The sequence below is a fragment of the Eurosta solidaginis genome, chromosome 3 (assembly GCF_040869045.1).
Source record: "Eurosta solidaginis isolate ZX-2024a chromosome 3, ASM4086904v1, whole genome shotgun sequence".
Lineage (NCBI taxonomy): Eukaryota > Metazoa > Arthropoda > Insecta > Diptera > Tephritidae > Eurosta > Eurosta solidaginis.
The window spans coordinates 188909499-188922130 of record NC_090321.1 but is presented as its reverse complement, the minus strand read 5'-3'; positions in this window follow the sequence as shown (position 1 = coordinate 188922130).

The following is a 12632-nucleotide window of genomic DNA, read 5'->3' as shown; positions in this document are numbered from 1 at the left end:
GTTTCATAAATGGCATACGGGACGTGTAAACGAAGCGAGCTACATACGCAAACCCAAAGCTGACATTTGCTGAAACGGTATCACATGCATTGACTCAGGAAACGGCCTCACTATTGAGTAAACCAGCATACAAAGCTCATCGTGTAGAAGTGGAAAGACCAGATTGGGTAGACACTATTTTGGAAGCACTGAAGGGATCACAACAGTAAAATGTCGGAGTTATTAAATGTTTCAAGTGCGGCAACCCAGGTCATATTGCACGACATTGCAGCAGCGGTCCCAATAGCTCCAACAATGTGGGTGGTCGTAAACGCAGAGCAGAAGGTGATGAGCAAATATCCAAGACCACTCAATCGTTAAACTAAATCGAGTCAGCCGCAAGGGGCGACAGCTGGCTCCCCCAATTGATTGCCCCATAATCTCTATCTCGCAGAATGGAAGAAGATCGAGCAATCTTACTGTTGGAGGAAATGTGGACGGAAAGGAACGGTTACTGACTGTAGATACGGGTGCATCTCATTCCATCATTCGAGCGGATTTAGTCAACAAAAAGATAAGGCCATTGCTTGGAGCAAGATTACGTACAGCCACAGGAGAGGACACCCAGGTAATTGAAGAAGTAGAATGTGAAGTCGCAATTGGGAACGTCACGGTAGTACACAACTTTATAGTGGCAGAAATTGTTGATGAAATCATAATTGGAGTGGACTTCTTAATCGACCAGGGCATCAAGATCGACATGCAAAGCAAGACGATGCGATATAAAAACATGGATGTACCACTTAATTTCGGCTACGAGAGAGGCTATAGCAGTAAACGAGTGCTGGTGGAAGAGAGTCAGCAAATACCACCAAAATCCGAAGCAGTCATCTGGGCAAAGGTTGATGGAGATTGTGGGACAAACAAATTGTGGGTTGTCGAAGCAGCAAACAAATCAGCACTAAACATACTTGTAGGAAAAACCCTGGCTATGACAAAACAAGATGGACGTATTCCGGTAAGAGTACTCAATGAGTTCAAGTCACCACTCAAACTGACTAAAGGAGCTATTTTGGGAAGATGCCAAGAGGCTGAAGTAGTTATTAACTGTGAACAGCTCCAGGAACACGTTTCAGCTAGTAATACTGATCTTTCAAATGACATCACGGCATGGATGCAGCGGCTAGAGGAAGCATATCAGAGTAAGGCAAAACAACTGCTCCTAAAATATGCGAACATATTTGGCCAGGATGATTCTAAACCAAGCCGCACCAACGTTGTGAAACATCAAATTGACACTAGAGATGCGAGGCCGATCCGTCAAGCTCCACGTAGTGTTCCACTGGCGAAGCGGGAAGTTGTGAGTCAAATCATTTAAGAAATGAGCGACAGCGGCATCATCGAACCATCAGCTAGTCCATGGAGCTCACCGGTAGTACTTGTAAAAAAGAAGGATGGAAAAATGAGGTTTTGCGTGGACTACCGGAAGTTGAATGACGTAACGAAAAAGGATAGCTACCCATTGCCAAGAATTGACGACACCCTGGACTCGCTATCTGGTACGAAATGGTTTTCCACGCTGGACTTGAAAAGCGGCTACTGGCAAGTGGAGGTGAAGGAGGAAGATAAAGAGAAAACAGCCTTCAGTGTCGGTGATGGTCTTTGGCAATTTACAGTGATGCCTTTTGGACTTTGTAATGCACCAGCTACTTTTGAGAGACTCATGGACCAGGTAAAGGACTACATTGGAAAACATGCTTGGTGTACCTGGACGACATTATTGTATTGGGCAAGAACTTTGATTAACATCTTAAGAACTTGGAGGAAGTTTTCCAGAGAATAGCTGGCGCTGTTCTGAAGTTAAGTCCCAAAAAGTGTGCGCTGTTTAAAAAGGAAGTCAATTATTTGGGTCACAAGGTAACGACAGAGGGCATCTGCACTGCGAACGAAAAAATAGAGGCTGTAAAGGATTGGCCAAGACCACAGAACCTACATGAATTGAGAAGTTTTCTTGGGCTGTGCACATATTACCGCCGATTTGTACCAATTTTTTCCAGCGTAGCCCATAGCCTCCATGAGCTTACAAGAAAAAACAAAGCTTTTGAATGGAAGAAGGAGCAAGAAGTTGCTTTCCAAACATTGAAGGAGCGTTTGTGCACTGCCCCAATGTTAGCATATCTGATTCCAGGAGCAACATTTATTCTAGATACAGATGTGAGTGGATATGCTATAGGAGACGTTTTATCACAACTGGTCGATGGACAGGAGAAGGTAGTTGCATATTACAGCCGTTCGATTGGAAAACCAGAGAGGAACTACTGTGTTACGCGGAGAGAGCTGTTCGCATTGGTAGAGTGCATTAAACATTTTCACAAATACTTCTACGGCCAGCGATTCCGTGTCAGGACAGATCACGCAGCGTTGAAATGGCTTCTGCAGTTCCGTAATCTGGAAGGACAATTGGCACGGTGGATCGAGCGACTACAAAGCTATGACTTTTCCATTGAGCATCGGAAAGGTAGTACCCATGGAAATGCTGATGCAATGTCACGAAGACCATGTAGTCTGGAATGCAAGCACTGTTCAAAAGCCGAGGCTAAAGAAGACATTATAGATGTCTGCCTAATGAATATAACATGTACAGATGAATGGGACAAGGAACAGCTAAGAAAGTGTCAGCTAGAAGATGCAGATCTGTCACGTGTTATGCAAGGGCTCGAACGAAATGAAAGACCAAACATAGAAGAGATGTCAGCATAGAGTCCCATTGCGAAGTCATATTGGGCACAGTGGAACAGTTTAGAATTGATATCCGGTTGCCTTCATCGAGTATGGGAGAGTGAGGATGGTAAATACAAGAATAAACTGATAGTTGTTACCAGAAAGAGGATTCCTGACGTGCTCAGCGAGCTGCATAATGGTCCAAGCGGAGGTCATCTTGGAATCACGAAGACGCTCGAGAAGATTAAACAGAGATTATATTGGGTTGGTTGCCGTCAGTCGGTCACTGAGTGGATTGCGAACTGCGAGGTTTGCAGCAGAGCGAAAGGGCCCAGAACACGAAGTCATGGCCAGATGAAGCAATATAACTCAGGTACGCCATTTGAAAGGATCGCCATGGATGTCGCAGGTCCATTTCCTACTAGCAACCGCGGAAACAAATACGTACTGGTGGTTATGGATTATTTCAGTAAATGGCCAGAGGTATACCCAATCCCAAACCAAGAAGCAGAAACAGTAGCAGAAGTGGTTAAAAACGAATGGGTTGCAAGGTATGGTGTACCAATGGAGTTACATTCTGACCAAGCCAGGAATTTCGAATCAGCTGTGTTCCAGGAAATGTGTAAGTCATTGGGCATTCGAAAAACACGGACAACTGCATTGCATCCTCAATCCGATGGTATGGTAGAACGATTCAATAGAACATTGGAGGAGCACTTAAGGAAAGTAGTAGACAAGTACCATAAAGAATGGGATACCCGCATACCATTATTCTTGATGGCTTACCGATCAGCAGTGCATGAGACAACGGGCCAAACCCCTGCAAAAGTAACTTTTGGCAATGACCTTAGACTGCCAGCTGATTTGAAGTTTGGGATAGATGTCAATGCGGAGAGAAATGTCAGGAAATCCACTAGTGATTTGGAAGAAGAGCTAAGAGAAATACATGATCTGATAAGGCAACGAACAAAGATTATAAGTGACAAGATGAAAGCCAGATATGATAAAGCAATTAATTCAGAAGGTTTTCAGGAAGGAGATTTGGTGGTGTTATACAACCCACAACGTAAAAAAGGTTTGTCCCCGAAATTGCAATGTAATTGGGAAGGCCCATACAAAGTTGTAAAACGGATCAACGATGTAGTGTACCGCATACAAACCATCGGTAAACCACGAACCAAAATGAAAGTGGTCCATTTGGAAAGGCTGGCAACGTTTAGATCGAGAGATTTGTCTGATCGGGACGATCAGACTTAGGTGGAGGGCAGTGTCACGGATATTAGCATCACTAAGTTATCCCATCACTAAGGCGATGCTAAGGCCATGCCAAGCAGTATTTACGTTAATAATCAAATCAAGTATACACATATATAAGGCAGCCCAGAGAGATGTCACACACAGATGCATTTACTTATACGCCTATGTGCGCGCGAGAGACTGTAAACTACAAACATTCACATCAATAATTCAATATTTATGTATCTACATAAACGAATAAATAATTGCGTCTACACATATGTACCATGTACGAATACGAGCAGCGGAGAGTCAATGCGCAAACACATGCATATATCTGAGAAGTTTGAGAGCTACTGGGCTAGTAGATTCTGGAAGCGCCTAAAAGATGTATAAAATTGTGCAATTTTAGTTATAGCTGAGAAGTTTGAGAGCTCATGGACAATGCTAGTACATTCTGGAAAAATGCGAACGAGGAAACCAAAGGGTATAAAAGGCAACAGATGTAGAGGCGCTGTAATTCAGTTTGAGTTGAGCAATCAATCAGTTATTGATTAAGCACGCGATTTGGCGGCCAATAATAGAGTTTAATTTGAGTTATCAATCAGTTTGGTTATTAAGCCAGCGAGTAGCAAAGTATAAGTGTTATTGTGAAGTACTTTAATAAAGGCCATTTTTCCATTATTCAATATTGGAGTTATTTATTCAACAGTTTAGTGATTCGAACTTAGCAGAGGATTTGCAAGTAAATTCGTTACAATATGTTTGTACCGAAAAGTAGTTTATGCAATATTTTATGTTTTGGGGTTGTTTTATATCCATATTTATGTTTTCACATTGGATTTGAAAAGTTGTTATGGCTATTGAACAAATGACTAATAATTTAATGATAACAAGCAAATGTAAGTACAAATATAAAATAAATTGACCGAGTGAAAGTTTGGATTGTTATCGAACTGGTTTTACAAATTTGTAATGAACTTTTCGACAAATTATTAATCAATATTATTGATTATGAAACTGCACGTGTCATCCACTCTAACATTAGAATGGGAAAGCTGTCGATGGTGGTCCAGATAGAGAAATGAGAAATATAGAGATTAAACTCTTTCTACTTTTTGCAACTCCAAAAAATGTCCTCGTATTTGAAAATTACTAGAGTACCCGGCAGGCTTTGTTCTGCCCGAAAATTGGTTCGCCTACATCTCAAAAGTGAGCCTCGCCTTCCCTGTTCACTCTCTCTATCCCATTCATTTGAACTTTATCCTTCGTTGTATTTTACACTCCAACTATGGCTCCCACTCTCACTCCTGCTTCCACTGCCACACCCACTCCTACTGTTTTACTTTATTACTACTGAATTAATCCTTAAATATTAGATAAAGATAGATAATTCAGACGTTATCTTTCCCCATAATATTGATCTCGTCGATGTATCTACTTTCTCAGTAAAGAGATGCACTTGTCATATTGCAGCTTCTGCAAAAAAATTTAATCTTCTTGCCTCTGCCGCCTCTTCTCTATATCTCTTCTCCTGTCTCTCCTCCGTATCTCCCTCCAATCGCGCTCAATTTTTCCTCATCCCCTTTTATTATCTAGATACCTCACCTTCCCGACGAGAAAGTCGCCAACTCTATCTCCATTTGCTACTCTCGCTTTATTTCCTCTCCCTTACTCACCATCCACCCTTTTTTACTCCGTTTCCAATTTCCCCTTTCCCTCACGCTCTTCTTCCTAACCGCAACCCCTTGTTTAAGTCCTCATTAATACATTCTATTTGATACACATATTGTAACAACACCTTCTGGGACCACTCTGGTGCACATTGTGCTCTATATCTAAGAAATGGGTTCACATATGGAACTAAAGCCCACTAACCAACCATATACAAAACTTCACGAAACTAACGTAGCTAACTTTTTAAATTAGTTCATCCAATCTTGAGTAATAAGTTTATCAACAGATCGTCTCAATAATAAGTTGCACACAAATCGCACGATCCAAGTCCACTTTCCGGAAAGAAGGGGAACAAGGGGCTTTATTAAATACGATTTTTTGGAATAGGTCGGCCACAGATTCACTTCCCGGAAAGAAGTCTTTCAAATATTAAGCTTGATAAAGAGGTAACCCTGTACCAAATTTCTGTACCAAATTTCAAAAAAATCTCATTATAAATTCCGAGCCGAACTCGTGCGGATCGAGCGCAACAAATATAAAAGTCTCATTTCAAATATCAACAGAAATCAGCTGTTCTATCAATCATATGTCTATACACTTACTTGCGCTTGCGCTGCCATCTGGCGAATGTTAGCAACTGCAGCTAATGCAGTGTTAGTTCTAATCAAATATTCACAATATTGCCATATCACAAATATATTTCTTTGTGTGCTCACAATCGCTTATTTATAACAAATTATTTTAATAAAATATAGCCAAACAAAAGCACTACGACTAATAATGCCCAAAGTTCGCTAATAACACGAATCCCCATCTTTACAACCAAAACTTTATTTATAGATTTGGATTCCAAATAAGAGCGAAAAAGGGACCTACATATAAAAAAAGCAATTAGAAATAATATATAAGATTTTTTTTTCGAATAGGTCGGGCCTTGGCTCACTTCCCGAAAAAATATATTAAGATTGTTATTAAATAAATATCACTTTTTCTTTCTCACGACATTATCCCAACTTCCCTTTCGGTCATACATAAAAAAAACTCTAAAATCTTTACTTTTTTCATAACAACCCACAGCGTACCTTAACTGGCTGACTTAGGTGATTTAATGTTATGAGGCTGGAGTAGTGAAGGTTCAATATACAGAATCTTTCTACTAAAACATTCATGAATCCCAGGCGTCATGTTTGTAACTTTATAGATACTGCATTTTGTGCACATCACAACAACACCCCACTTTCACTGCCCATCATGCTTCCCTTGCCACCCATATATTCACTTTTGCCCTAAGTGAGCGGACAAGCATATTACATAACACAATCATATCTTATAGAAATGTATGCTTAGACATATTTTGTGTGTCTCTGAAGATGATATGAACCATGTAGATAAATTTACTGTTGCTGGATTTCCCAACAGATACTCCGCAAAGCAAATATATAACTACATGTTAAAAATATTACAAGGTAAAACCGGTGGGAGGCAAATGTCGTTTGTTTTATGCCGACTCCTAACGGCATCTGCAAGGCAGATGCATTTTCACTGAGAGCTTTTCATGGAAGAAATACGCTCGAAGTGCTTACCCAACACTGCCGAAGGGCGATCCCGCTTAGAAAAATGGTATTCTAATTGGAAAAACTTGTTTCTAAAATTTTGATATTGCTTTGCCCGGGGCGTGAACCCAGGATCTTCGGTATGGTAGGCGGAGCACGCTACCATCACACCACGGCGGGCTCTTGATTTTATAACAAAAATAAAAACATATATTTTTTCAGATGTTATATAATTGAATATTTTTTACATAATAATTTGTGATTTTTATTTAAAATGAAGTTCTTTATCGGTGGGAAGTAGTTTTTTGGCAAACATCGTGAGCAATAAAAAAAAAAAAAATATCGGCTTTTCAGTTCTCGTCCTGCACTATAGGCAACGTTGTGGAAGGACAGCCAAGTGGAGGGTTCGTGCTCCATCCAGTCGAGCTAAGAATATTGTGGATTTGGGACCATCTAAATTCAAGACCATATTGTTCACGACAGTGACCTCGCAACTTACACAATAATAAATCGTAATGGCATGTTACCTATTATCACAGGTACAAAACTACGTGATGTGACATACGATCATAGTCTAGGCTTCAACATACATGCATCCACGATTGCATTCAAAATAAAGAGCAGAAAAAATTCGCTTACTGGCAGCACTTGGGGGAAAGATAAACAAATGCTGCAGACGACTCGATCTACACTCCCACCACTGAATGGTAATGGCAAGTAAGTTAGCTACTGGTGTGGTAAATTATAGCAAACTTGGAGATCCCTGTGCATCCTCAACAAACAAGGATTAAGCAGCTATTACCTTGAACATTTAAATAGCGTTGCACTGCTTATGATCATCAAACTTGCTCAGCCGACACCGTATTTCCAATCTTCGAAAAATATTGCCGAACAACTAGCCAAAGCTACCAGAAAATGTTCACAGTTGTTTCCACTCATTACACTAAGAAGATTAAGGAAGCTACAAAGAAGAATAAAGCTTTAAAGTGCACTACTAAGAAAAAAATTCTTATTGCAAACAAAATTTCTATTCATTATAACTACATATTTATCTGGCATCTGAAAAGTGAAGCTTTCAATTATTTTTATTTGTTTCATTTGGTTTGGCAGTCCCACTAAGTTTCAGAGAGTGATATTAAATTTTTTTTTAATCAAAAAACCATTATGGCCGCAGAGAAGAGATAATGGTTTTACCTTTCGCCTTCAAAGTGACGGCTTCTTTCCCGCTGCACTCCAGAAAAATCATATACAATAAAAGTGAATAAATACTCACCTTTATAATTAGTATCCGAGCTCTCTCAGATATTGATGTACGCACCATCATAGACACCAGCAATTAGACTCACTCCTCTCCACCTTGCTCCTCTGGCGTCATCGCCCAAAATTGCAGATGGCGGACGCAAATACCATCCCTTTTCTAGAGACTAACTTTCGTAACATATTTTTTGCTGAAGTTGTAGAAGAAAAAAACCTTAAAATCCCTTTTGACAAGCACAAGGATCTTGGTCAACCCATTCTCCCTTGCACCTATGCAATATATTTGCCCGAACTTAATCATGAAATGTTTCTGCCATATCTGTCCATGGAGGAATCGCCATCCGAAGCCAAAGCTCTACTCCGTTCTACCGAACCTACATGAAAAGATGAAAACCGATTTCCAAGTAATATCAAATTTGGTACCTTAAACAATTTCAAACTACCCTGCAAAAACTCGTGCGATATATCCCTAAACAGAGCGGCCTACGATTGACCTCCTTTGGCCACATTGGGGTATAATTGATCCCCATAGACCCTTTTGGGTATATTTGGCATCAGTCAGTTTGAAATTTATGTCGCTAATTGAAAAAAAAAATAAAAAAAAAAAAACAGCAACGAAATTAATAAAATAAAAAGATTAAATGTTAATGAATAGAATTATTTAAGAAAAATTCCGAGCTCTATAAAAAAATAAATGTAAGGCGCGATAACCTCCGAAGAGATCTAAGGCCGAGCTTCTCTTCCAATTTGCGTCGTGCTCCTCTTGATTTTCCCTACAAATCGGCCGGACGGGACCTACATGTTTTATGCCGACTCCGAACGGCATCTGCAAGGCAGATGAGTTTTCACTGAGAGCTTTTCATGGCAGAAATATACCCGGAGCGCTTGCCAAACACTGCCGAGGGGCGACCCCGCTTAGAAAAATTTTCTTCTAATTGAAAAACCTTATTTCTAAAATTTTGATGTTGCTTTGCCCGGGGTGTGAACCCAGGGCATACGGTGTGGTAGGCGGAGCACGCTACCATCACACCACGGCGGCCGCCAAGCTCTATACCGAACCTAAAATACTAGGACCATATGTTCCATTATCGTAATATTTATTTTTTTTTTTTATTATTCTACAACACCAATACGAAAAAAAATTATGAATATTGTATTAGAGTTTAAAAAATTATAAAATCCGTAAGAAATTCCGTACGGGTAGAAAGGGGACTTGTCAGACTGTACCCATAGGCGAATAAAAGAGACTTGTGTGACTCTAGCTGTAGATGCACGAAGAGAATATGTCCGACACTACCCGTATGGACACAAAAAGGGTCTGCCGGAAACTTCCCATAGGGATACAAAGAGCAAGTGTCGAACAGTACAGAAAAGATCTGTCCGACAGTACCCGTAGGGGTACAAAAAGGGCGTGTCGAGCAGTACCCAAAGGGGTACAAAGAGGAAGTGTCGAACATTACAAAAAGGATCTGTCCGACGGTACCCGGACCAGTTCGACACTACCCGTTCAGGCATAAACAGTTGGTCTCTCTAAGGATATGCTCAAAAAAAAGGGACCACTCCAACCCATATAAAGAGATCAGACCTGGCTATAGTCGCATACTCCTTAGCGACTCATCCTAGACTAGGCGCACTTTTTTCAATCTTGCCAATAAATGCTACTTTGGACTAGGTAGGCAATTGAAAAGTAAAGTCCTCTCTCGGCGAACGAAAATCATACTCTACAAGTCACTTATCGTACCCGTCCTGCTATATGGGGCAGAAGCATGGACCATGACAACAGCAGATGAAGCGGCTTTGGGAGTGTTCGAGAGAAAAGTTCTTCGAAAGATTTATGGACCTCTACGCGTTGGCGATGGCGAGTACCGAAGAAGATTTAATGATGAGCTGTACGAGCTATACGCAGACATCAACATAGTCCAGCGAATTAAAACGCAGCGGCTGCGCTGGCTAGGCCATGTTATGCGAATGAAAGATGATGCTCCGGCCAGGAAAGTGTTTCTATCGGAACCCGCCTATGGAAGCAGAGGTAGAGGGCGGCCCCCACTCCGTTGGAAGGACCAGGTGGAAAACGATTTAAACTCCCTTGGTGTGACCAATTGGCGCCGGTTGGCGGAGCGAAGGAGCGACTGGCGCGCCTTGTTGGACGGCCATAACCGTTTAGACGGTTAAGCGCCAATTAAGTAAGTAAGTAAGTATAATTGTACATTTTAGGTTTGTGCTTAATTTCTTATTGGGTTACGGTAGTTCAAGTATTTTTTTGTAGTTGTAAACCACACGCTTGTACGCTCACTTGTCTTTGTAACGGAAAACCATAATTTTAGTTGCAACGCCTGTGTTAAACAAACATTTTTGGCTATGGAGGAACATTTTTACCTTTTATGCACGAATGAATACGGCTGGCCCACAAGACTGGCACGAAACCCAAAATCAAAGAAATTGTTCATTACTATTTTACAATTCTCTAGAGATGCGCCGTGATGGTGTAAGCGTGTTGCTGTTAAAGCGACGCAAAACGTAAAATTCGCATAGACAAATGATGCGGCAGTGGTTTCGCATGAAATCCGCTCTAACAAACTGTCAAATAATGGGCGCTAGCGACTGCCTAAATAACTCACAAGCATTAGTTGAGACTGACAGTTCGCTCGCTCGATAGATAGACACTTGTTGGATGGGTTGCTTGGTTGACACGATGTTTGACTCTACACAAACGTAAAAACCACAATGCCAAATTTGGCTTATAGATTTCTTTTACGTTGTGCATAAATTTTCAAAGAAAATCGAAACGGAAAGTTGTAACTTCACAACGCATCGTTAACGCTCAAAAGATGACGCACGTGTTTGTGGCGTCACCTTAATATAATTAAATTACCAGGAATATGAAGTTTGCTGAGCAGACGTGCATGCTTTTGAATGAGGTTTATTAAAGAACATCTACTTATTTGTGGTTGCGCCATTATTTGGGTAATTTTGTTCATGAGAAGCGATAAGAGTTCCAAATTTAAGAAATTAAATGCAAAGCTGTTTAGCTTAATAAAAGTAATAGTAATAACCAAGACCAGCTATGCTTCTAATTTCTTTTTTTATTTCCCCACAAATTGAAGGACCTACATATCTCATTATGATTCCGGGTGGCTCCTCTTTTGTGACGAGCTCTTCGTTACATAAAAAATTCGGGCTTTTATAAAACCTCTGCAATTTACAAAAACTGTTGTCTAAAGTTTGGAAAAACTTTCATCAATACTCAAACCCACGACCTACGGAAAGTTAAGCAAGCCTTTTCATCCTTTCACATAACATGGTCTGGGGTTTTTATTCGTTGCATTTGAAGCTCATAGAGTTCATCTTTCGCACCACGCCGCTGGCATTGTGAATTAATTAATGAATTAGTATCCCGTTGCGGGCTGCAATCGGTAAAGATGAACTAAAGGGTCCATATATTTCTCCTTCGCCGCTTCTTCTTTGCTGCAGCAAAGCGCACGTGGAAGCAGCTAAGCCAATTACATATTCGAGCACCATGAAGTTCGGCTAAGCCCTCCCACCACCACCTAAACAAGAAATGTTTTCTAAAATACTCAAAGTGTCATTCCTTCTTGTTTTGGCATCGTTTATGACTTAAACGACATATCAGAACAGATTCAATGAAAAAAATTGCAGAGCATGATTGTTGTTCAACGAGAGAGAATTTTACTTTTCAATTGCCTACTCTGTTCAAAGAGGCACTTGATGGTATGAGTGAATCTCTGTGAGATTTTTGGACTGGCAGTGCTACAGCTAGCTAAAATTCCAATCTGGGTGAATCGTCCGACCAATGCTTACATTGAAACCTAGTACATGTTCTTTATTAGGTTTTCGCATCCGTTTTTGAAGAGCTAGGTGGTAAGTCCGTCACTACTATGCGTCTTGTTATTCTTTAACTATTATATTGCCCTTGCTTATGAGTCTTAGAAATATGGCGGAACGTTTACTCCGTCGTCAAGGGTTGTGGTGGCGGGCTCGTCTTATTCCTTGATGTTTACCAACTAGCAAAACTGTTCCCTCCATAATTTAAGCACAACGGTACGTCAGGTACCAGATCGCCATTATCATTTTTGCGGGCTTGAACATTTCCGGCATACTTGGTTCCAAAGTCTATTAGCCACCACAAAACAACACAACGCAAAGCCGTGTTGTCCTTCTACCTTGCCATGTCTATCGTTGTTCTTTTAT